The following is a 27,252-nucleotide window of genomic DNA, read 5'->3' as shown; positions in this document are numbered from 1 at the left end:
GCATGCTGAGTGACTCCAGCCAGGTCTCCTAAGCAATCAAATTGGCCCGGTTGCTAGGGAGAGTTGAGCCACATGGGGTAACCTCCTCGTGGTTGCAATAAGGGGTTCTCACTCTCAATGGGGCACATGGTAAGTTGTGCAAGGATCACGGAGAGTAGCATGAGCTTCCACATGCTGGGAGTCTCCGCGGTGTCATGCACAGCGAGCCACATGATAAGATGCACAGATTGACGGTCTTAGAAGTGGAGGCAACTGGGACTTGTCCTCCGCCACCCAGATTGAGGTGAGTAACCACACCATCACGAGGACCTACTAAGTAGTGGGAATTGGGCATTCCAAATTGGGAGAAAAAAGGGGATAAAATATTTATTTTTTAAAAGTGAATATTAGATGGTGGTTTTAATAAATAAAACGTACCTTCCTAACCTAAAACTTTAAACTAAACCTAACCAATAGTGATCTTAAATAAAATTAGAGTTGAACAAAACAGACATCCTTACCCTTAACCAACACCTAAACCTAACCAATAGTTTCCTAAAACAAAATGAGAAATGAAAAGCACATTTTCTGAAGTAATCATGACATCTTGTGTCACTTCTATGGCACTCTCATGTCATGCATCAGCCCGTGCTTGACTGGTCTTGAACCACGGTTTTCTGAAGCCAATGCTCAACACTGTTTCAGGTGAGCTACCATGGAAGCTAATTGCATTGGAATATGTGTGTAAATGTAGGTGAGTCTGTAATACAAGTTTTAAAATGTATAATTTTTCAAATGATGCATTAGCGTAAAAGTGTTTATAGCAGGGTGTGAGTAATAGAGTGAAAAATAAGTGTTTATGTAAGGAATAATTGACGACGGACCATTGGATTAACTGTTACACCTCAGGTGTGCATTAATTTTAAACAATTTAATGGACCGGAGTCAATTATTCCACTTATACCACAGTTAGCACACCTTAAGACATCGTTCAGGGTTTTATCTCAAGACATTTTCTGGTTTTTGTCCCTAAAACGTTCTTATGAGAGGAACTACTTTCTTTTGCCACAGATTCAGCATCCTGCTTTAATACAGTCTGAGCCTTCATTGCTAATTCGAAATGTCACATTAGAACTAGCAACGGAGGATGCGCTGCTTTTCGGCAAAGGAGTAAAAAGGTTGTGTGTGTGTGAGTGTGTGTGTGTGGGCAGGTTTAAGTGGTTTACGAGGACTTTTTTTTAGGTTACAAACTGGTAATTACAAGGGTATTATGCTATAAATGTGGTTTATGAGGACATTTCTAGTGTCCCCATAATTCAAATCGCTTTAAAAACATACTAAACGAAGTTTTATTGAAAATGTAAAAATACATAAAGTTTTTTGTGAGGGTTAGGTTTAGGGGTAGGGTTAGGGGATATAATCTATAGTTCGTACAGTATTAAATCATTATGTCTATGGAGAGTCCTCATAATGATAGCTGCACCAACATGTGTGTATGTGTGTATGTGTGTGTGTGTGGGGGGGGGGGGGCGTGTGTGTGTGTAAGCACGGGGGAGACGAGGGAGTGTGAGGGCTCTTTTATCTGAAATTGAAATAACTGTAGGATATTTTAGACACTGTTTTTACGTTCTTAACCGATTTACTTCAACCAATGACTTTTAATTTGTTATTTTATTGTGGTATATCTTTGAAATAACTGAAATAATTTGGCGAAGTGTTATGGACCCATTATGCGGTCAAGACCTGGAACTACTTCATAGCCATGCATTTACTTGAAAAATAATTGCACACCTTAGAACATCCGTGAACCAATCAGAATCAAGTATTTTACAGACCCGTGGTATAAAAAGTTATAATTAGCAGTTTTACTCATGATTTGTGTGAAAGTGAATAAAAAGCACAGTGGTTGTGGACGTCTCCAGTGTTAATTTCACCAGAAAACTGTAGTGAAACAGAATGCAGCACGTAAAAGTCAGTTTGCAATTTTTTTTTAAATAAGACCGTTCATTCTATGAGACCAGGTTGAATATTTTACACTCCGTTTTGTCGGTTGAAAAAGTACATCACCCGGTACTTGCAGTACAGTTCTTTTCATTGCATTTTCAGTGTTAACATACTCACTCTACTTACAGGTGTATCTCAATAAATTAGAATGTCGTGGAAAAGTTCATTTATTTCAGTAATTCAACTCAAATTGTGAAACTCGTGTATTAAATAAATTCAATGCACACAGACTGAAGTAGTTTAAGTCTTTGGTTCTTTTAATTGTGATGATTTTGGCTCACATTTAACAAAAACCCACCAATTCACTATCTCAAAAAATTAGAATACATCATAAGACCAATAAAAAAAACATTTTTAGTGAATTGTTGGCCTTCTGGAAAGTATGTTCATTTACTGTATATGTACTCAATACTTGGTAGGGGCTCCTTTTGCTTTAATTACTGCCTCAATTCGGCGTGGCATGGAGGTGATCAGTTTGTGGCACTGCTGAGGTGGTATGGAAGCCCAGGTTTTTTTGACAGTGGCCTTCAGCTCATCTGCATTTTTTGGTCTCTTGTTTCTCATTTTCCTCTTGGCAATACCCCATAGATTCTCTATGGGGTTCAGGTCTGGTGAGTTTGCTGGCCAGTCAAGCATACCAACACCATGGTCATTTAACCAACTTTTGGTGCTTTTGGCAGTGTGGGCAGGTGCCAAATCCTGCTGGAAAATGAAATCAGCATCTTTAAAAAGCTGGTCAGCAGAAGGAAGCCTGAAGTGCTCCAAAATTTCTTGGTAAATGGGTGCAATGACTTTGGTTTTCAAAAAACACAATGACCCAACACCAGCAGATGACATTGCACCCCAAATCATCAGACTGTGGAAACTTAACACTGGACTTCAAGCAACTTGGGCTATGAGCTTCTCCACCCTTCCTCCAGACTCTAGGACCTTGGTTTCCAAATGAAATACAAAACTTGCTCTCATCTGAAAAGAGGACTTTGGAACACTGGGCAACAGTCCAGTTCTTCTTCTCCTTAGCCCAGGTAAGACGCCTCTGACGTTGTCTGTGGTTCAGGAGTGGCTTAACAAGAGGAATACAACAACTGTAGCCAAATTCCTTGACATGTCTGTGTGTGGTGGCTCTTGATGCCTTGACCCCAGCCTCAGTCCATTCCTTGTGAAGTTCACCCAAATTCTTGAATCGATTTTGCTTGACAATCATAAGGCTGCGGTTCTCTCGGTTGGTTGTGCATCTTTTTCTTCCACACTTTTTCCTTCCACTCAACTTTCTGTTAACATGCTTTTATACAGCACTCTGTGAACAGCCAGCTTCTTTGGCAATGAATGTTTGTGGCTTACCCTCCTTGTGAAGGGTGTCAATGATTGTCTTCTGGACAACTGTCAGATCAGCAGTCTTCCCCATGATTGTGCAGCCTAATGAACCAAACTGAGAGACCATTTTGAAGGCTCAGGAAACCTTTGCAGGTGTTTTGAGTTGATTAGCTGATTGGCATGTCACCATATTCTAATTTTTTGAGATAGTGAATTGGTGGGTTTTTGTTAAATGTGAGCCAAAATCATCACAATTAAAAGAACCAAAGACTTAAACTACTTCAGTCTGTGTGCATTGAATTTATTTAATACACGATTTTCACAATTTGAGTTGAATTACTGAAATAAATGAACTTTTCCATGACATTTTAATTTATTGAGATGCACCTGTACAATACAAAATGGCATAGAATAGTGCAGAAGTATGCGATTTGGAAAGCACCTTTTGTCTCACTGGCATTAGTTAACGGAATGCTTAAGTTTATCCTGTCATTCACTATGAGATCAACATGCTCATCTATTCACCTTCCTTCACTACTGATTAACTTGTTTGTCTCAAGTGCAAATGAGTGGCTGGCAAAGAGGAAGTTTATAATAAAGTGTACACTTGGAATAATAAAGAAATGTATACACAAAAATCAAACTCAATTTATGTACCTATGTATTATGTGTTAAAACATAACATTATCATTACATGTATTCATTTAGCAAGCACTTTATTCCAAATAGACTTATAAAAGAGGAATACTACAACACAAGTGATTTGTCTTAAGGAGACTAAATTTAGAACCAGCTGAATAAAACAGGCATATTAATACTAATAAAGAAAAACCTATTTCAGATTAGACACATTCAGAATGATTACAAGACTGATAGCAAAAAGCTGTCAAAAATTATAATACATCAAAATTAAGACCTGATCTACAAAAATAAAAATTATATTTTTTTCAATCTGTATTCATGGTTTAGAATTCTGCTGCAGTACTATATAATTGTTATAATAAAGAAATAAAACATAACATAAAAAGAAAGGTAAAATATATAGTAGTGCATAATCTTTCACCACAAAATAATAATAAAAAAAAATACATTTACCACATGTACTAACATATGAGACATTCAACCATGGTATGTCTGCACCCTTGCAATATGCCATTCACTTGATTCATTTTCTTTTTCATTTTGAAATTTTATTATGAACTTCAATACAGGCACAGGTGATGTTGTTGGTAACTAGCTTTAGCCATTTGCAGGCAACAATAACATTTTCAAATCACTGAGGAATGGTTATAACCATTGTTAATATTTGTTCCGATGACCATGTTACTGGTGCTTAAGAGTGAGTACTGGAAAAAATGCGCGGGTGCTGAATTGAAATGCATTTTTACCCTGAAGCATTTTGTCAACAATGTCTGGACCCAATGAGCTGTAGATGAATGTCTCAGCTGGAGGAATCAAGCACAGTTTAGTGAATTCTTCAGCCTTTCTCTGACACTGATCACGATCATGGAACAGATCTTTGAAAACACTGCGATATTTGTCTTTAAGCTGATCAAGGCATCTACGTGGGTCATTCTCCATAATGAAACAATCATGCATGTTTTGACATTTTCTTGCAGAGAACCCACAAATGTGCAATTTGAGGGATAGTTCAAATTCTTCTGAAAATCCCATTTTCTTTTTAGAAGCAAATCTTTCATCAATTATGTTCAGGATCTCCTGAATGTAAGTGTTGTGATAATCTAATCGGGTCTGAGTCTTCTCCATGACTAACTGACAGCATGTCTGAATTACATTATCTGCCATATCCTGTAAGTCCATAGTAGAATTTTCATTAATTTAAAATTTCCAAAATCTTTTGAGAAAGAATTCTTTGGTGACTTTAAAGGACCCTCTGCCACAATCCTGCAATTTCACTCTATTTAATTCTACTGTAACAGAACTTCCCTTCTGTTTCATGTTCTCCTGAAGTGGCCTGAAAACACAATCAAATATGTTTCTCTCCTTCAAGCCCCTAAATGACAGCTCGTTGACAGTTTCTTGCCATATTTTTTCAAAAAATCTGTCAAGCTCCTTATCAGTCTTGTGTGCATCACTTTTTGAACTTGTTTTTCTCCGCAACTCCTCAAGAAGACTCAACACTTTTTTCTCCATTGTATCAGTAAATGTTTTCTTGATGTTGTCCAGATTATTAATTTCTCTCCTGATATCCACTGTCACCTCAAGCTGTGTATGCAAAGAACTCTCAGTTTCCCTCCTGAGAGATTTTATACTACTCACAAAATCTTCTCTGTATTTTTCCACAAGATAGACATGACCCTCTGTTTGTTCAAAGTATTTGGACAGGTTTTCCATAGTGGTCTTTTCCAAGGTGTCAAGCTTTGTGGCAGCTTGTTGTTTCAGTTTGCATAAAATATACTGCAAGTCAGACTTGTCGGATTTCAGTTTCATTATCTCAAAATTTGACACTATGGTTTCAGCTTCTGTTAGCCAACAGTGCACATGTTTCTTGAAAGACCATTCCAATTTATGGAATTCTGTGCACAGTCCCATGTATGCATCAGCCACTAAGCTATTCTTGAAGCTAAATATGAAATTTTCATATTTAACTGCAGTCCACAAGCTTTTTGACCATTCCAAAAATTCAGTTATGTTGTTTCCAGATATTTTGTGTTTTCATTTTCCAATAATGGCAGTCATTTCCTTTTTAAGGTCATAAACAGCCTCAGAGTAGCCAGCATTCACTGGTGCCATTGGAGGATTTACATGCCAGAGTCCAGGAATGTACCAATTGCAAGTCTCTGGATCATACTCCATAACATCAGTAAACCTTTTATACTCCTCCTTAATCTCCATTTTAGCTGCTGCCTCAGTCATCTCATTCGGCTGCTCCAGAAGAAGCTTTCGGTCTCTCATATTTTTGTCATGGGCTGATATATCAGCAACATTCTGGTGGACAAACTGACACTTAGGTTTTTTTGCCTATTTCCTTCATTATGAGGAATGCATGGACCACAATCTGCAGAATATCCTTCATCTCTGTGGAGTTCTCCATTGCAATATTGTTGATTGTGATATCACTCAATCCAACTACAAGTGTAGCTAATTCATTGTCATGTTCATCGCTATCATCTAGTTTTGCTAGCTCTGGGGATTTCAGGCCTTCGGTGTCAATTATCACTAAATAATTACAGCCGAGTTCTTCTCTTATGTCCTCTGTGACTCTGATCAGCTGCATGAAAGCTCCTCTGGTGCATCTTCCACTGCTGACTGCAAAGTGAACTCCAAACATGGTGTTCAGCAAAGTGGACTTCCCTGTGCTCTGGACTCCCAAAACTGTGATCACCATGATTTTATTATTGGGCTGCACCAAAGAGTTTAAATGCAGAAGCATATCACTGACCCATCTGAGAGGAATATTTGATGCATCTCCATCAACCAGTTCCAGAGGGAAGCCATACAACATCAGCTCGGCACACAGTCTACTGTAGGTAAGTGAAGCATTTGTTTACGTGATTCTATGTTTTCTGGAAGAGACACTGCGGCTTCATAAAGCTGACCCATTTCACGCAATAAGTGCTCTGTTCCTAAGGAACTGTTAGAGATCTGTTGGTCAAGCTGTGCAATTTCCGCTTTGTTTTCTGAAAATTGCTGACACTTTTCTTTGTACTGCTCTCGGAGGCTAGAGTGGCTTTTGCGAGAGAGATTGTCAAGGTTCATCCGTTTCAAAGGTACATATGTCACCTCTCAAGTTTGCAACAGCCACAGGTTCAGGAAAGACATCAATGTTTTTGTTTCCACATGGTAGATACCAACTCATCTCCACCAACCCACTTGATGTTCTTCTTGAGATATCTCCACAATCCATGTCATGATGTACAAATGTATCATGATACTGTTGAGGATTGCTGAGCAATTTGTTCAAGATCTGAGATTTAGAAATGCTGCATTCACCAAGTCTGACAAAAGACACTACGGGAAGCTGAGAGTGAACAATTCTGTCTTCAACAAAGCCTCTTGGGTCTGACAAGGAGTGTGGTCTGAATTTCTTCACATTATCTCTCATTGCCCAAAGCATGAACATGCACTATTGAGTGTCACAGTTTGGAAGAAGCAAAGGGACAGAGAACTGACACATTGACATTTCTGAGACCATTTCCTGCTGTAAGAAACCATCTGAACAAAGAAAGAGGGAAGTCACTACATATAAAGGGTTCACACTGTTGTTCTGACCATTAAGAAAATCTACTGGATCACTGTAAATATCTAAGCTTGACAAGACTTCAGTCTCATCAGATGACAAAAGAGAACATTTTACATTTCTTGCAGTCACATTCACCATCATCAGTTTCTTCAGGAATAGCCAAAGATGACAGTGATTGGGCTGGTTCATCCGTCACTGCCCTCTTATCAATCTGTAGCACAGCACTGAGTGAGAGTTTGTTTGGATAGTATTGCTCCAACCCTAAATCCTCCAAGAGACTCTGAATGTTTGTTTCTGTTGAAAAAGGCAAGGTTTTGATCATTTATTTCTAATCACATCATAATTTTACAAATAAATGTACAATTTTTGTAGTTAAGTTTTCTCTATTATACTAACTGATTTGAGCATATGTCACTGCTTCTTTAATTCTGTTGACATTTGGAAGCACTGTTGTGTTGTGAAAAGAGTACTTATTCTCAGGATGTAGGTCACTGAAAACTACAGTGTCTGATTCTGTCTTCTTTTCCTGAATGATTTTCCCATTCTGACAGCAGACTACATGGAACATCTTGTCTATACAGCCAGATGCCTCCCAAATAAGAGTAATTGATGTGGTACCCACACTCTCAACCTTGAAGTTTGCAGGTGGAACCGGCTCTGCAAAGAAAACAGGGGAAATATTTATGTTGCAGCACTTTCTTTTGTCAATTTTAATGAAACACTTTCAAACTAGTTCATACTACATGGAGAGACAGAAGGACTATTACTGGTGCATGTAGTCACTTCAACTCCCACACTTCGATTTCCATTTTCAGTTACTGAAACAAGGCTGAAAGTGTACTCAGTTCCTGGATATAGGCCTTCCACCTCTATGGCTTTGACATTTGAGATAGTAGATGTCTTTGTAGTTGTGAGAATGGAGTAAGTCAACTCAAATGTTGATATGTTGTTTGGGCAATCCCAGGCAAGTGTAACAGAACTTGTCCCAATAAACTGCACTAAAAAGTTTGTGTGGGAAATAAAAAACACATGTTGAATTGTAACCTGTCTCCTGCTTCTTCCTTGAGAGAGTTGAAAGAACCTTGTAACACACAAAAATAATTATATTTTGAAATGTTCTTTTTTGAACAACTACAGTGCATCTGGAAAGTATTCACAGCGCTTCACTTTTTCCACATTTTGTTATGTTACAGCCTTATTCCAAAATGGATTAAATTCATTATTTTCCTCAAAATTCTACAAACAATACCCCATAATGACAACGTGAAAGAAGTTTGTCTGAATCTGTATACACAGCCTTTGCCATGACACTCAAAATTGAGCTCAGGTGCATCCTGTTTCCACTGATCATCCTTGAGATGTTTCTACAACTTGATGCGAGTCCACCTGTGGTAAATTCAGTTCATTGAACATGATTTGGAAAGGCACACACCTGTCTATATAAGGTGCATGCCAGAGCACAAACCAAGCCAAGGAATTGTCTGTAGACCTCCGAGACAAGATTGTATCGAGGCACAGATCTGGGGAAGGGTACAGAAAAATTTCTGCAGCATTGAAGGTCCCAGTGAGCACAGTGGCCTCCATCATCCGTAAATGGAAGAAGTTTGGAACCACCAGGACTCTTCCTAGAGTTGGCCGCCTGGCCAAACTGAGCGATCGGGGGAGAAAGGCCTTAGTCAGGGAGATGACCAAGAACCCGATAGTCACTCTGACAGAGCTCCAGCATTTCTCTGTGGAGAGAGGAGAACCTTCCAGAAGAACAACCATCTCTGCAGCACTCCACCAATCAGGCCTGTATGGTAGAGTGGCCAGACGGAAGTCACTCCTCAGTAAAAGGCACATGACAGCCCGCCTGGAGTTTGCCAAAAGGCACCTGAAGGACTCCCAGACTATGAGAAACAAAGATTGAACTCTTTGGCCTGAATGGCAAGTGCCATGTCTGGAGGAAACCAGGCACCGCTCATCACCTGGCCAATACCATCCCTACAGTGAAGCATGGTGGTGGCAGCATCATGCTGTGGGGATGTTTTTCAGCGGCAGGAACTGGGAGACTAGTCAGGATCGAGGGAAAGATGAATGCTGCAATGTACAGAGACATCCTTGATGAAAACCTGCTCCAGAACACTCTGGACCTCAGACTGGGGCGAAGGTTCATATTCCAACAGGACAACGACCCTAAGCACACAGCCAAGATAACAAAGGAGTGGCTCTGGGACAACTCTGTGAATGTCCTTGAGTGGCCCAGCCAGAGCCCAGACTTGAACCCGATTGAACATCTCTGGAGAGATCTGAAAATGGTTGTGCAACAACGCTCCCCATCCAACTTGATGGAGCTTGAGAGGTCCTGCAAAGAAGAATGGGAGAAACTGCCCAAAAATAGGTGTGCCAAGCTTGTAGCATCATACTCAAAAAGACTTGAGGCTGTAATTGGTGCCAAAGGTGCTTCAACAAAGTATTGAGCATGTGATTTGTTTTATTTTTTTTATTTATTTTTATTTTTTATTTTTTTATAAATTTGCAAAGATTTCAAACAAACTTCTTTCACATTATCATTATGGGGTATTGTTTGTAAAAATAATGAATTTAATCCATTTTGGAATAAGGCTGTAACATAACAAAATGTGGAAAAAGCGAAGTGCTGTGAATACTTTCCGGATGCACTGTAGTGCAAGGTGTAAAAAGTTTTGAATACTTGGTTTTAACTGGTTGACCCCCATTTTGTAAGCAATAACCTCCACCAAACACTTCCTGTAATTGTATAATTGTGCCGTACTTTTCTGTTGTTATGATATTTTGATATTAGTATGCTGCCCCTTCTTTCTAAACACAGCTTTGTGTTTTTAACAAAACTTAACTTTGGGTGGCCTGGGTAGCTCAGTGAGTAAAGACGCTGACTACCACCGCTGGAGTTCATGAGTTCAAATCCCAGGGTGTGCTGAGTGACTCCAGCCAGGCCTCCTAAGCAACCAAATTAGCCTGGTTGCTAGGGAGGGTAGAGTCACATGGGGTAACCTCTTCGTGGTCGCTATAATGTGGTTCGATTTCGGTGGGGCGTGTGGTGAGTTGTGCGTGGATGCCGCACGTGGACACACGCGCTATGTCTCCACGGTAACGTGCTCAACAAGCCACGTAATAAGATGCGCGGGTTGACAGTCTCAGACGCAGAGGCAACTGAGATTCATCCTCTGCCACCCGGATTGAGGTGAGTCACTACTCAGTGACTTAGAGTGCATTGGGAATTGGGCATTCCAAATTGGGGAGAAAAAGGGGAGAGAAAAAAAACTTAACTTTGGTTTCATCTTAACTTCAGATGTGGAGCAATGCAATTGTTTTTTGTTTTTGACAGCTGTGGCTTCCTCTAGGGCTGGAAAAAAAATATTGATTGTCAGATCAGTCACAACCTTCAATTCAATGACAACGATATCAATTTGTAAAATCCCAAGAATGATCTTTTACTCTATGCGCAACCCTCAACAATACCCTGAACAAGTAAATCACTCACATGTCCAACCAAATTTCATGCTATGCGACTAAAAATGTCTGTGATTAGCCACTGGATGGTACATTTTCAGATTTCACTCACCAGTGATTGAGTAGTATATTGGCTAATAAGATCAAGACCAAGATCCTTCCATGGCAAACTAAGGGTAAAAGTTTAGTTTTACTTGTTCGGTGTAATGTGTGTACAAAGATGAGATCCACGCAATCAGTTTGTCATCGAATAAACTTTTCTAATGTCATCACTGTTCTTTACAGTCAGTTGTTGATCAAGAACAAAAAAATAAAAGATTTAATTCTAATCACTCCACTCTCGTGAATATCCACTTAACCAAAACACTTCTGTGAGATGCTTGCTGAACTCCCACTATTCATAAAGAGACAGCTCCATTTGAGCTCTTGTTTCTTGTTTTACAACTGTTAGTATATTTACATAAACACTTGTAAGTAGTACAAATTATGCATGTTAACAATAAACATATAATACAATGTGTGTGTGTGTGTGTGTGTATACATATATATATATATATATATATATATATATATATATATATATATATATATATATATATATCAATCAACCATCAGAATGGGAAATAAATTTGATCTCAGTGATTTGGACCATGGCATGATTGTTGGTGCCATATGGGCTGGTTTGGGTATTTCTGTAACTGTTGATCTCCTGGGATTTTTACACACAAGTCTCTACCATTTACTCCGAATGGTGCCAAAAACAAAAAACATCCACAATTGTGGTGAGAAGAATATCATCTCGGAATGCTATTCTGAAATGCGGGTTGGCGCTGTTTTGGCGGCACAAGGGAGACCTACACAATATTAGGCTGATGGGTTTATATACAGTATACAGTATATACTAGGGCTGGCCGATATATTGAATATTAACTATATAATCGTGATGATTTTAACGTGCTTTCATTTGGCCATTAAGTTTCATAAAGTAGACTAATTTCACGATCCTTCAGGGCTGCACAATGAATCAAAATAACATCAACATGGCGAGTTGGTCATATTTGATTATTAATCCAAATAAGGCTGTGATTTAAAGACAGATAAACAGTCTGTTTGATTCAGAACAAACCGTTGATGCGCTATCCTGTGTGCACGAGCATGGCAGCGCTCTCAGATCATTACTTTGTGAAATCAAAGTAATAGAGGTTCAAGCATTTGAGCAATTCCAAACATTAGTAACAGTTAGAAGTTATTATACAAATCTACAAATGTGGCACAGAATAACATTAAAGGAGGAGATTACAGCATTTCATGAAATGCAGAACATGGTAAATTGTCAAATACACATTGACTTTTTTCACAGACTGTGATGACGTGTTTCTGCTTTATTTAGCAGAAATACAAGAACTTTTTTTATATGATCATTTTTAAAATAATGATTGTAAGTTTATAACATTATGCTTTGTGTTATATTACCCTGGAATCAGCTGCGAGGGGATTTTGATTACAGCTGCTGAGAGAGTGACAGTAACTTTGGCATCTTCTCCAATTTGTCTTAATCCACTTCTCTCTATTTTTTATTTTTTATTTTTTTAGTCTGGAAAGTCATTCAAATGTAATAGTGGATTTTTTTTCCTTTGGTCTTAGAGCAAATGGGTAAGTGAAAATAATATTTGCTGTGATCTCCCATTCACTCACATTCACTGCTGTCGAAGTTTACCCTGCAAACGTTTACTTCTGCGTTCCAAAGAGTGTGAAAAGGTCTATTTCCTTTTCTGTGTCACAATAAAAGCTCCTTGTGAAGTTGAAGTAAATACTGCAGCACTTTTGGTGTCAAAATAAAAGCCCCCAGGTGAAGATGAAGTAAACAGGACAGAAATATATTACTTTTGTATAACACAAATCTAATAATCAGAATAATAATGATAATTCAGCATTATATTATAATAATCAACCTGACATGTCCCACAGTAATAATTTAGCATTATGCAATGTTTAACTTGGGTTTCAAAAATAAGTCAGTTAAGTAGCTTTGCACAGTAAAAAACATTTGAAGGTAACAAATGCTTTTTATTAAACTACTACGTATCATTGTGTATGAAATAAAGTGCATATCAATGAAAAAGATTGAATTTCATTCTCCCTTGTGTGTTTTTTTTTTTAATGAAAAACTAATTATTAGATTTTTATTTAATGTCTTTAAAATATTTAATCTACTTGGCAACAATGGCTGTTTGGATGAAATGATGGTTCCTCTGATAAAACAAACAAACAAAAACACACTTTTGAGCCATTTTAGAGCAAATACATAATTATCGAGATATATATCGAATATCGTCAATAGACTTAAAAATATTGAGATATATGTTTTTTTAAGACATATCGCCCAGCCCTAGTATATACTGTATATATGTGCAATTTCAAGACATAAAAAAAGCTCATTTTTTTCAAATTTCTTTCATATGTAAGAAAAATGGACATTATAACTGAAGTATACCCAACTGAATCAGAATGGAATCTAATAAAAATTGGAATTGAGTCGAGAGCTTGTGAATCTAAATTGAATCAGGAAATCTGTATCAATACCCAGCCCTAGTGTCCTCCCATTAACATCATTCTTATTTCATGTTTTAAGTATTGTAGACACATGAACAGAGATGTTAGCATGTTCCAGAGATTCCTGTAAGTTTCCTGTAAGACACTTTAAGATTTTACTTAATATCACTGAGCAATCGGTTTGTTTGACAATTTTTACAGGTTTATTTAAATTCAGAATTGTTAAAACATTGATAATGATCTGTAATCCTCGTTAATAAATGATACCCTTATGAAAATTTACCATGGCTTTACTGTAGTAATACTGTATTAACCATGATTGTAGTAACCATGACTGTAGTAACCATGTTTTTTTTTTTTTTTTTTTTTTTTTTCTTTATGACAGTAACCAAGGTTTTGATACAATTTTGCTACAGCATTACTGTAGTATGCATATGGTAACTTGGTTTTAGTAATAGTAACCATATAATAATATCTATGGTTAATTTTGAGGTTTTATATGTGACTTATACTAACACGTTTTTAAAGGGTAAACAAAGCAGCCTAATAATTTTCTGTTTAGGCCCATAAATATATTTTAAAAAATAAAGTAATATTGAAGTTACTAATTTTATCCAAAGAATTCATAAAAATTCAATTTAATAGAGGTATCGGTATTGGAATTGATATCGGCGATATTGGCCTAAAAGTACTTGGTATCGGATCGAAAATAAAATAAGTGGTATCGCCCATCCCTACGAGACATGGTTCCCATCAGGTAATGCTTCTTTGCAAATTCAAAATTTCTGAGTGTTTTTCCCACCTCATAACGGAAACCTGTATTTGTTTTTCATTTTCAAGTGTTTTTTTTTTTTTTTTTTTTTACTCGCATCAGCGTATCTTTTAGCGGATTATGTGTTGTTTAGCATATTAAAATATCACAAAATAAAAATGTAGCTCTATAGTGCTGATACTTTACAGAGTTGCAGTTTTTTGACAGTGTCTCACCCATCAGGATCACTGTTCGAATTGAGGGGGGGTTTGGGGTGTCCGGGACCCTAGTGTTTCTTCAAAACTAGAATACTAGAAACATAGAACCAGATTTTTTTTTTTTTTTTTTTTTTTTTTTTTTTTCAAATGACTGCTGTGACACAATGCAATATTGACAATTTTGTGTCCAGTTTTCATAAATAATCCAAATTTGATTTTTTTGGTCAGAAAATTCAAAACACACTCGAGTGCGCCTCACGCTGTTTTCTGAAGGAACTTACAGACAGTGACTGAGTGACAGTGTCAGAGTAGATTTTCATTTTCACTTCAAAATAATGGTAAAATATAATTCTTCTTTGAGTTATGATTGTTGCTAAACCTAAATTACTAACACAAAATCATCTTCAATCTTAGAACTAAACCATTGCTAGAGGTTAATTAATAAGCATACAGTTAATATGCGGGCTGTTTTGCCGGTATTTATCTAACACTACAAAGCTCACTAATAAACAGTTGTAAAGTTATTACATGGATTTGTGGAGAAATGTCTTTGTCCATCAATAATGCTGTGCCCATGACAAGTGCCCTCCCTCAGTCTAAATATGCAAGCCTTGTTGAGAAACAATTAGAATAAGAGAAAAAAAAACAATTCATTAAATAATACAACCATAACCCAAAATGAGCAACATCTTATTTATAGCTCTATCATACACTATGCTTCACAGACATGGTGTCTGTTTTTTAAATTCTACAAATTATAGTCTATTATTGAGCCTAACATCTTACTCTTGTCATTTAATTCTTTAAAATATTGAAACTACTCATTTTAATCAATATATCGAATTATCTTTTGAATTTTTGGTAGGGATTCATGGGGAGTTGTATGTGCATCTGACGTAATTATTCAGTTCAAACATTGCTGAGTGCCAATGCAGTGACACAATCCAGTGCAGTAACTTGGATCTTATGGGCCCCAGTGCAGGCCTCCTCTCACCACTGTGCTCAAGGGCCACTGCCCTCCCTGTAGTTACGCCACTGATATTATCAGAGATGTAGTAATGTACAGAGCAGAGACAACATAGCGAGCTACAGCAGAGAATTGAGCTGAGAAAGAACATGAGGCAACAGTGAAACTATTTCAAGCATTGGGCATCTCCTGCACAAAAGCTCAGTTGAAACAGGTAAACTAAGTTTGTGATGTTTGTGGTCAGCTAAATATGTGATGCCCTGTCACTTGTTTATAAAACCCCAAGAGAAAGAAGATAAGAGTTTGATAAAGATACCATAAATCTGTGATTAAAGAGGTGACTATGATTATTAGCTAAATTAATGTTGTAATTTGTTTATCCAAAATACAGCGTCATTTGATCATCACATTGTTTGTGAAAGTGTGTGTGGGTGTGGATGGGGGGAGGTTGGTTGGTTTAAGGGGACCCCCCAAGAGCTCTAACTTAATTCAAACACTGGGGTGAATGACATGATGGCATGAGGTAAGTTACATTGATATCATTAACTTCGAGATAATCAAAAGTTTAGCCTGAATTCATTTGAATCTGACTTATCACTAAAACAGTTGTTGTTCTCCTTATGGATCTTATCAGATATAACTGATTAACTGGTTCATTATATTTTTTACCTTGTGACTTGGTAACTTCTTCCTTTCGAAATGACTCCACAGAATGTGCTCCTGAAGAAATGGTTTGTTGTTCGTCTTCAAGGTGTTAACTGGCATCTTCAAATTCCTTCATTTAAAGTTGTTCATGCATTAGTGGCATGCACCATGGTCAATCTTGACTAAATTTGTTTAAGTCCTATTGTGTGTAAGAAAAATTCAGTATCTAAAAAAATCTATGGGACATCATTTGCAAAGCTAATGCAGAAAATCAAAGAAAGAAAGACAATGTAATCCTTATTTTTTCTCTCTTGGGCAGTCCATTGTAGCCTTTAGGAGTTGGTTGAGGCACTAAAAGAGAAATGGATTCTGTTTTGGTTACATAATTTAGTACGGTATATAACCATTACATAACTGTAAATAGTGAATTGATTAAAATGGTGGCTTGATTTAATGTTTACATTAAGTAATCTCACACACTTTAGGCCCCGATTTAAAATCTGTCATGAAGATGAGTTTTAGGTGACCCATTTAAACCGGCACAACACTTAAACTAAATTGTAAACGGTGCAAGCAATACGAGATTTTGAGATTTGACCACTTCAGCCTCATTCAGTGGTAGGTAAATATGGTAAATGCATGTGACCACATTGGGCTCCATATGCCTCAGCATCTTTGTGCATCATGGAAATTATTTAATTTGTCCATGAAAACATAAACAATTTAAATATTATCACAAGTCATTTTGCAGATACACAGTAATGCAGGGTAAGAGAGGTGATGCTTTGTATATGGTGGCTTTCACTCTTCCAGGTTATCAGTCTGACATGGAACACCATGAAAGAACAGATGGACCAGCCTGTCTTTGCATTAAAAAATGACATATTTTGTTACAGAACCACCTGATAAAAGTATCAGCTTCCTATTTGGTTTCTTTCTTTGATGGCTATTTTCAATATTTCACTCCTTACATTTCTTCTATTGTTAGGATTGCATGTGGCACGCACCACAGCCTCTGACAGCTTTAAAGAATGCAGTCAGTTCTTCTACATGTATAAGCATGCAGATGTTTTATAAAATAACACCTTACAAATAAACAAAATGCATGCAGAAACTATCAATCCAAGAAAGAAAACAATACAATTACCATATCACATTTAAATTCAGTACTATAATAGCACAACAAATCTGTAGTGATACCACTGATAGTACTCAATACTAAAAGGTTGCCACATTAAAGGGACAGCTCATCCAAAAATGAAAATTCTCACATCATTTATTCACACTTGTGCAACCCAGGTGTGTATGACTTTCTTTCATCTGCTGAACAAAAACAAAGATTTTTTTTTGAAGAATATCTCAGCTATGTTGGTCCATTTATTGCGAGGACCTACAGAGCTGAAATATTCTTCAAAAAATCTTTGTTTGTGTTCAGCAGAAGAAAAAAAGGCGCACATCTGAAATGGCATGATGGTGAGTAAATAATGAGAGAATTTTCATTTTTGGGTGAACTATTCTTTGAAAAGCTTTAATGTGAAATAAATGCTATCAGCTAACACAAACCCAGCTGAAAGGCTGCAATACTGAGCAGTGAATAAACTCACCTATCAGATTGTGTCCTACTCCTAGTGGATTATTTCCATTCTTATCATGCCATACAGCAGAACAGTGTATACAAGAGGAACATTATGCTCATAAATTATATCACGCTTTTGAAATATATCTTTATTGATAGTGAATGTGAATTTAAAGATACAGTGTATTCAATATCTGAAATTGTTCCACACGAATCATTTTAATTAGCTTTAAGCTTTTTCACACATTTAGGTGGGGACAAATCATGTAGTTACAGTCAGTCTTCTCTAACATTGTTACTGTTCGAAAGTATCACTGCCAGCCAGTCAGTTGCAGTAATTATTGAATTTTGATCAGTTGAATTGAACACAATACCAGGTCCAATATGGAGAGACAACTACATGGAACAATGCAAATGTATCCTCTTCATATGTCTACCTCTTTAATAGTAACTCTGCCCACCCTCCCCTACCCTACCCTCCCCTCCCCTCCCCTCTCTCTTTCATATCCTGTACATGCCAGAGGAGAAGATGTCTACTCTATTTCTTTCCTTCATTGTCTTCTTGTACTTCTCCCTCAGCTCTGCATTGCCCTTTGTTTTTCATGACACTCTGAGAGGCTGTTCATGCTTCATCTACCACCTGCTTTCCTACCACCTACAGGTCCATCAGATCTATTACAACATACTTGGTGTGCCACTTTATGCCAAGCTCTACAAGTAATTAGACTTCATGCACCTCCAAAAGCTTCAATGGAAAGGAAAAAGTAAATACATACCCCTAGATGTATTAACCATAGGCCAATTCTGTTCCTAAGTGTAGCTCGCTCATTCATTCATACATTTCTCTCACACTGCTTATGTAGAGTATTTCATGAAAGCAATACTCAGTAGCGGTTTTAACCACCATGCAAACCATGCATTTGCATCAGAGGGCCCCCGGCCCGAGTAGGAAAGCTTTGCAAAAACCGCTTGAGGGGTGAGATGTTGTTCTGGGCACACACGCGAAGACGCTGTTGTCTGCGGACTCAGAGTGGTTCACGAAGACGCCGGGTTCGGGTCAGTAGGACTTTGGCTTCGGGGTTGTAATTTATGAAAAAAATATACAGGCCTTCCGAAATTGTTTCCCCCTCGCGCGTTCACTCACACAGATACGCGCAAACGGATGAGGGGCCATTCACACACTGAACGTGTTTTTGCGTACATCTACTCTGTTTTTCCATTATTTTTCTATGTAAACACGCACTAGATGAACGTCCTTGATTGCTGTACCGCGTCTCGCTGTTTCTTCAGTGTCTCACGCAGGACTGGCACGTTTTTAGACACTGTGTCAAGTTAAAAAGAATGCCAGGTCTCAAAAACGCATGTAGAGACACCTGTGTTCTGTTTCATTCGTTGCGCCTAGACTGTTTTTAGCGTAGGTGTCACAAATATTTAACGAGAACAAGTTCAGGCTGCAAAGATGTGACTGTTACCATTTTTAATATTATTCCAGATTATTCTGCACCAAGCAAAGTTTCAGCACTTGATAAACAGCAATGTTTTGTTTGTTTTTTCTTCTGCTCTAGTGTGCTGAGGGTCCGCCGTGCCTTGTATGTTTACTGTTACAATACTGTAAGGAATGTTGCCTACGATGCTTAGCCTACATAAAATACAGCCTTTCGCAACATGATGAACAAAACACTGCTGCATTAGAATATAAGCTCCAGGTGAAAGTAAATAAGACAGAACTATATTACTATTGTATACAACAAATCCTCAAAGTAATAATAATAATACTGTATCATATTATAATGACAAACAACAATAAATATTTTTGGGTTATGATATTAATATATACTGTAACAACTGAATTTCAAAATGTTACTGGGTGAAGCAGTAGGTTTTGCACACCCTGTTCACACACACACACACACACACACACACACACACACACACAAAGTAAACATATATGAAGGTAAATATTGCTTTTTTAACACTGTATTGTGGAAAAACTGGAAAACATGCATTAATTATCTTTAACTACATTTTTATTTCATCAAACATTTTTAATGTACTTGGCTACAACGGCTGATAGGAGGAATTTGAAATTATGATTTAAAATAAATTGTAATTTTTTTAGCAACATTTTTCAGAATGGGGCCCCGGGTTGGTTGGTTGCTTGGGGACTCAGAAATCGTAAACCCGCCCCTGGCAATACGGAATCATGTCCAACTGTACATTACTCTACTCAAACATTGTGTGAAAGTAGATGTCTTTAGTGATGTATGCATTTTCAAAGTAACACATTTGGAAGGATTATAAGAGTTTTGACATTATAAGTGGTTATGATGTAATTTAAATAATGAAATAGGAGTCCATAATATCTTAATTTGGCCATTGTCTTCTTTTAGTGCCATCAATGATCTAATGAAGTCATTAACAGCTCTTCCCTGTTTCACATATCCAGTTAAGTTAAAGGAGACTCTAGTTGTTCTGGCTCACTATACAAATGCTTTGAACAATAACCATTTTCAGCAAACCAGGATTATATACATTTTATTTTTCACAATCTACACTCCAAGCTAATGTCAATAGTGATTCCTAGCAAGACTGATGTAAAGTGTTCATTCCTTTACTATCAGCAGGCCTGGTTGGTTTTGTTCACGTCAATGAACAGTAAGCCTGTTGCCAGCGAATTGACCTTGCTGATTTGCATAAAGAAAAGGATAATGGCATACTGAAGTTTGGTTATCTCTGTGCCCTCCGTGCAAGTTTTATTGTAGATCAGAGGTTCCCAACCTTTAATGACCCATACAGCCAACCATAAAAGCTCTTGGCTCACAATAAGACCTAACTGTAACTTGTTTCAAAATTAAAATACAGTACATTAATGTCATATAATGGATAATCAAGAGAATGCAGGCCTATCTAATAATTAATATGTACTGTAAATATCTTAAAATTTAGTTTTCACTAATATTTTAACAATTCTATACAGGGGGTCACGTGACGCCATGCAAGGAGCAGACATGTGAGCGACGAGCTCTGCGCACTTTCCTCATTTTTTCGATTATTTTCATGTTATAATTTGGTGAATTTTGATACACCCAGTTACACATTTGCCCTTTGTTGCAAAACATGGCAAAGAAGTCAAAATCCTCGGGCTCGGGAGACATTAAAAAACACTTACGTGTTCAGGATGAAAGCCCCGACAGGCCTACAGACCGGGGACTCGATGTGGATGGCGCAGTTGTCCAACATGTCAGTGATGTTGACGAAGATTCTTGCTGACTTGGAGGATCTCGCTGTAATACGTCTATCGATTACGGCGATGGAAATAAAATTCTCTGAGTTAGCTACAAGAGTGACTGATGTTGAAAAACGAATAGATTTTTTGGAATCTTCGGAGAGGGAATTAACCGCTAATCCGCCCGCGACCAAAGTTGATTTGGAACATCTCCTTGAAAAGCTTGAAGATCTTGAAAATAGAAGCCGCAGGAATAACATTTGAATTGTTGGAATTCCTGAGCATGAGGAGGGCAGAGATATGGTGAAATTCCTAGACGAGTTTTCCCGAGTCTGCTCGACATAACAGGCCACAAGCTGGAAATCGAGCGAGCCCACAGACTCCCAGCTCACAGATCTGCTGAGGGAGAAAGGCCCAGATCAGTTCTGGCCAAATTTCTGAGATCATCCGATAAAGATCTTGTGTTGCGCCAGACGAGGAGCAAAGGGAAGCTTTCTTGGAAGAACCATGATATTTTCTTGTTCCAGGACTTTGCAAGTTCGACAAGAGAGAAACGCGATCGGTTCAAGGAATGCAAGAAACTCTTACATCAGAAAAATATTTTGTTCGCTCTAATGTTTCCAGCAAAACTGAGAATAGAAACGAAGGTCGGTCGCAAAGTATTTACATGTCCAAATCTGGCAATGTCTTTTATTGAATCAATGTCTGAGTAAACCGTTGGATGTTTCTCATGTGAGTGGGCCTGACTCGCTGCACTTGCTCTTAAGGAAGCTGGGCGACATTTTAGTTTTTTTTTGCGTTGGCTCCACCGAGTGGCTGGAGCTTGTTTTGTGAATAATACTTTTCCTTAAAGAAATTTTGCATCGAAGTTCCCTGACAGTTTGAGAGTGGACACTACGGATGACCGCAAAATATCTACATGCTCACACAAAGGATGTCTTTTATAAAGTTGACGGATTATGCAAGTCATGGTATATACGTTTATGCAGCCTCCGAGTGAATTGACTCGACCATCCGGGGAACCGGGATGCCGGTTTTGTTTCCTTTTGTGTTGGCTCCGCCTAGCAGCTGGAGCTTGTTCTATTGAATAACACTCCTTTGGAACAGCTGTGGATTAATCTGTTCGTTCTTCGTGCTAATTCCTCCTGCTGGCTGTAGTTTGTTTTGTTGATTTCTTTTTTTTTTTTTTTTTTTACTGGACATTGGAATGATTACATCATCTGCTGAACTCACGGAACATTCGTTTGTCTGTCCAAGGAATCTGAACGGTTTTATATCAGCTGGAATTTGTTTTGTGGAAGATCACACCTTTGAGACAGTTCTGTGAATGAATCTACACATTCTTTGTGTTCATTCACAAATTTGTGAGGCAAAATTGAGCAATCCGATGGCAAAGTTGTCGTGGGGGCTCGTGGGCGTTCATGGACCTTTTGAGTTTAGAGGGATTGTCGCCAGTTGGCGCTTTCGTGCGCGGGGTTAATGCGCACGTTTTTCTTTTTTCTGTTTGTTTTGTTCGGGGGGATGTTCGGGGGTTGATTGTTTCACTAATGGGGATTGTGGTCTGTATAATTTGGTTTTTAACACACAGTTTTTATTATATCAATATGTCATTTGTTAATATGAGTGGATTGTCTTTCTCCACATGGAATGTGAATGGGTTGGGGCACCCCATAAATAGAAGGAAGGTTATTTCTTCTCTTAAACGTAAGAAATATGATATAGTGTTTCTTCAAGAAACACATCTCTCCCCGCAGGAAGCTGAAAAATTTGGGAAGATATGGGGTGGACATGTTTTTTTTTAGTGCTGGCTCAAGTAAGAGCAAGGGAGTCATTATACTGTTTAATAAACATCTACAATTCAAATGTCTCAAACAGACTAAAGATAAATTAGGAAGAGTCATTATTGTTTTAGCTGAAATTCAAGGGCAAAGGTTGATTTTGGCTAATATTTACGCACCTAACGCTGATGATCAGGGCTTTTTTATAGATCTTGAAGGGATGCTACAAACCGCTGGCACCCCTCATGATATAATATTGGGAGGAGACTTTAATCTTTTGATGGATTCAGTCCTTGATCATAGTGAAGCAAAATCTGTAAACCCCCTAGAGCAACATTGACGCTTCAAAGGACGTGTAAAAATCTTGGTCTTACAGATATTTGGAGACTTTTGAACCCATCTGGTAGGGACTATACATTTTTTTCATCAGTCCATAAGATTTATTCTAGAATAGATTTTTTTTATTTCCAAATCCCTCATTTTATCTGTTGTTGATTGCTCAATTGGAAATATCGTAGTCTCAGATCATGCCCTGGTGAGTTTAAAGGTGTTGCCATATACAGAGAAAAAGTAATCATATAGTTGGCGCCTTAATGTGTCCATTTTGCAAAATCCTGATTTTCAACAAATGTTAAAGACTGAAATCAATGTTTATATGGAGACCAACTGGTCCTCAGTATCCTCTGTGGGCGTGGCTTGGGAGGCACTTAAGGCGGTTCTTAGGGGTCGGATCATACAGTATTCCTCATTCATTAAAAAATCCAAAGCACAAGAACTTGTGGAGTTGGAAGGGAATATTAAAAGTGCCGAGGCAGAGCTGAAGCGCCGAATGTCGTCTGATGGCCTCAGAGAATTGACCCGATTGAAATACAGATATAATGCTATTTTATCGTGGAAAGTGGAGTTTTGGCTATTCAGGGAAAGACAGTCATACTTTGAGTCGGGTGACAAAGCAGGAAAACTTTTGGCTAGATATATAAAGCAGAGAGAGTCTTTTTCTATCATTCCCTCAGTGAAATCTGCTTGTGGTGAAATATTTACCTCGGCTATTGATATTAATAATGCCTTTAAAGAGTTCTATCTTGATCTCTATGGTTCCACATCTTCATCCACTGATGAAGGCATTAAGAACTTTGTGGAACCATTAGATCTCCCTAAACTGACAACTGAGCAAAAAAAATTCTCTTGATTCTGAGATAACCTTGGAGGAGCTTGATGAGGTAATTAAAACCTTGCCTACTGGCAAGGCTCCGGGGCCTGATGGCTTTTCCTCTGAGTTTTTCAAATCTTTTGCTACAGAACTGGCTCCACTTTTGTTAGAAGTTTATACGGAATCATTAAAGAACGGAAAGCTTCCGCCAACCATGACACAAGCCCGGATCAGTCTGATTTTAAAAAAGGACAAAGATCCAAGCGAGTGTAAAAGTTACCACCCAATTTCCCTGATCCAGTTGATGTAAAAATGTTGTCCAAAATTCTGGCTAATTGATTAAGTAAAGTTATGACATCACTTATACATATAGATCAGGTGGGGTTTATTCGAGGCCGTAGCTCTTCTGATAACATCAGGCGGCTCATCAATATTATGTGGTCAGTAGCGAATGATCAATCTCCAGTTGCTGCCATCTCTTTTGACGCCGAAAAGGCGTTTGATATGGTAGAATGGGATTATCTTTTTAAGATTTTGGAAAGGTATGGGTTTGGGAGTACATTTATTGGTTGGATTAAGTTACTTTATAGACACCCTGTAGCAGCGGTACAAATAAATGGGTTAATTTCAAATTATTTTACTCTGGATAGGGGCACCCGGCAGGGTTGCCCTCTTTCCCCATTATTGTTCTGTCTTGCCCTGGAACCACTAGCAGCCGCGATAAGAAAGGAGGATGATTTTCCAGGGGTGACGGCGGGAGGTGTGGCGCATAAGCTTCTGCTTTATGCAGATGATATTTTATTATTAGTCTCTGACCCCACTAGATCTATGCCTTGCCTCCACAGAATTATTAACTCCTTTTCCAAATTCTCAGGATACAAAGTCAATTGGTCTAAATCCGAAGCTTTGGCTTTGACAGTGTACTGTCCAGTAACGGCCTTCCAGCCAGGTGCCTTCCAGTGGCCCAAACAGGGAATTAAGTATTTGGGAATTTTATTCCCAGCAAATTTGTCTGATTTAGTCAGAGTTAATTTTGATCCCTTAATAAAAAGGTTTTCGAATGATGTGGACAGGTGGGCTTCGTTACACTTATCGATGATTGGGAAGGTTAATGTTATTAAAATGAATTGTATTCCAAAATGTAACTACCTGCTACAATCTCTCCCTGTAGATGTCCCCCTCTCTTATTTCAAGCAATTTGATAGCATCGCGAAGTACTTCATTTGGAATGGTAAATGTCCCAGGTTAAATTTCAGTAAATTACATAGGCCGATTGACAAAGGTGGATTAGGCCTACCCAAGATTTTGTTTTATTACTATGCATTCAGTCTTAGACATTTGGTTCATTGGTCACTTCCACCTGAGAGAGCTCCTCCCTGGTTTTGTAATGAAAAGGAAGTTCTTGCCCCTATCTTGCCACTGCAAAGCCTTTCGATTAAACTAGCTGGAGAGGTTAAGTCGCACCCCGTTATTTTGCATTTGCACTCGATATGGACAAAAGTGTCCAGAGTGTTTAATTCTGATACTTATTTAATCGTAGCCTCGAGCATATGGCTGAACCCTAAACTATGTATTAATAAGTCCCCTTTCTGCAGGTCAGAGTGGATTGTGAGGGGGGTTAATACACTTGGTGACCTGTATGAGGGTGGAGTAATGAGACCTTTTGAAAATTTGATTCAACATTTTGGGATTCCCAGATCTCAATTTTATAAGTATTTACTGCTACGCCACCTGCTCTGCTCTGTTTTTGGGAGTAGCATACACCCCCCTAGAGCAGCAGCTACTCTGGAAGTGGTGATTGCTGCTTTTGGGAAGGGTCATGAGGCATCAGTGTATTACTCCCTGTTAATTCAGAGTCTGGGGGACGGAGTTTTAAATTCTCTCAAAAGATTATGGGAGGAAGATTTAAATTTGTTATTGGAGGAGGGAGTGTGGGCAAGGATTCTAAACAACATAAAGTCTGCATCTAGAGATGCAAGGGTTCGCCTCATGCAATTTAAGATTTTACACAGATTTTATTGGACTCCCTCTAGATTGTACAGGATTGGTCTTAAAGATTCAGCCACCTGCTGGCGATGCCAGTCAGAAGACAGGGACATAACCCATGTTTTTTGGGGTTGTATTAAGATTCAGAAATTTTGGTTGAGGATTCAGTGTTTTGTGTGTGACGTACTAGACACTCAGTTTTCATTTTGCCCCAGACTTTGTATTTTGGGTGATGGAGGGGTCCTGAATATAGGAGATAAATATATGAAAAGCTGGGTACTAACCAGCGTGATGATTGGCAGACAGCTAATCCTTAGGGGTTGGAAGTCAGCTGATGCACCCTCATTTCGTGAGTGGTGCACCGAGTTGGGTAAAGTGGCAGCTTTCGAGGAGATGACTTCCAGACAGCAGGGGAACCTGTCGAGTTATGGCAGAAAATGGGGCAGTTATTTGTCTCATTTGGAGAGGTCCTAGTGTGGGGCAGTGGAGGGAGACAATTTTTTTTTCTTTTTTTTTTCTTCTTCTTTCACTATATGTTGAACTTTGTCTTTTTTTTATGTACTATTTGTGTGTCTGTTTATATGTGGGTATTTACTTATTTTATATTTGTGCGGGCGGGTGGTGGGTGGGTGGGGGTTATAAAGGGTTATTTTGTGGTTAAATGTATTCTTGTCTGTCTTGGAATCAATAAAAAAATGTTAATAACAAAAAACAATTCTATACAAAACAAATACAAAATATATTAATTGACAGCACCCCTGCTTTAAACCACACCCACAACCACTATGTCAATTATTGATATAGTAAGAATACACAAATTGAGGTGCATTGTGTGACTGAATCTGTTGCAGAGGCTGAGCTAATCACAGACTTTTGGATTAAGATCACAAAAGAAGCCCAGGGTGATCACTAACATTGTGTACTATCAGTGTTTAATTTAGCAAACCCAAGGAGCCTTAATAAAAGGACACATGAAGTATTTGTTACCTACAGTTAAACAGAACTATTCTACATTTACATACTATATAATTACAAAAACTACAGTAATTACTAGGTACTAACCCAAAACCTAGCCCCAACCCTAACCCATATAAGTAAGTGTAGTTACCTAATATTACTCAGTACTTTCTTGTGTACTGTAAAGTGCAACCAACATTTCCATTCCACGCATTGGATGAACAGATAATCAAACACATTGTGTATATTTTAATATTAATATTTCACTCTACAAATACAGCAATACAGCTGCATATCAGTTGAGTTGAGAGCTGTAAATCTTTCTGCGTCAAAACAAATGGCGTTTTTAGGATTCTTATCTCTATTTGAATTGTATTGATGTTCATATTTGCAACATATTTCCTGCCACACATACTCAAACATGCCCTTCCTAAAGAAAGAAGAGTTGCTGATATATCCAGCTCTTGCAGTTG

General features: G+C 38.1%; 1 pseudogene; it reads right to left on the bottom strand.

The window, feature by feature from the left end:
- Positions 1–3,669: 3,669 nt before the first annotated feature.
- On the bottom strand, positions 3,670–16,212 carry LOC127439645 (interferon-induced very large GTPase 1-like; annotated as a pseudogene).
- Positions 16,213–27,252: the final 11,040 nt, after the last annotated feature.

The sequence above is a fragment of the Myxocyprinus asiaticus genome, chromosome 1 (genome assembly GCF_019703515.2).
Source record: "Myxocyprinus asiaticus isolate MX2 ecotype Aquarium Trade chromosome 1, UBuf_Myxa_2, whole genome shotgun sequence".
NCBI classification, from domain to species: Eukaryota; Metazoa; Chordata; class Actinopteri; order Cypriniformes; family Catostomidae; genus Myxocyprinus; species Myxocyprinus asiaticus.
The sequence above is the reverse complement of the archived record's forward strand: the minus strand, read 5'-3'. Positions and strand labels throughout refer to the sequence as shown.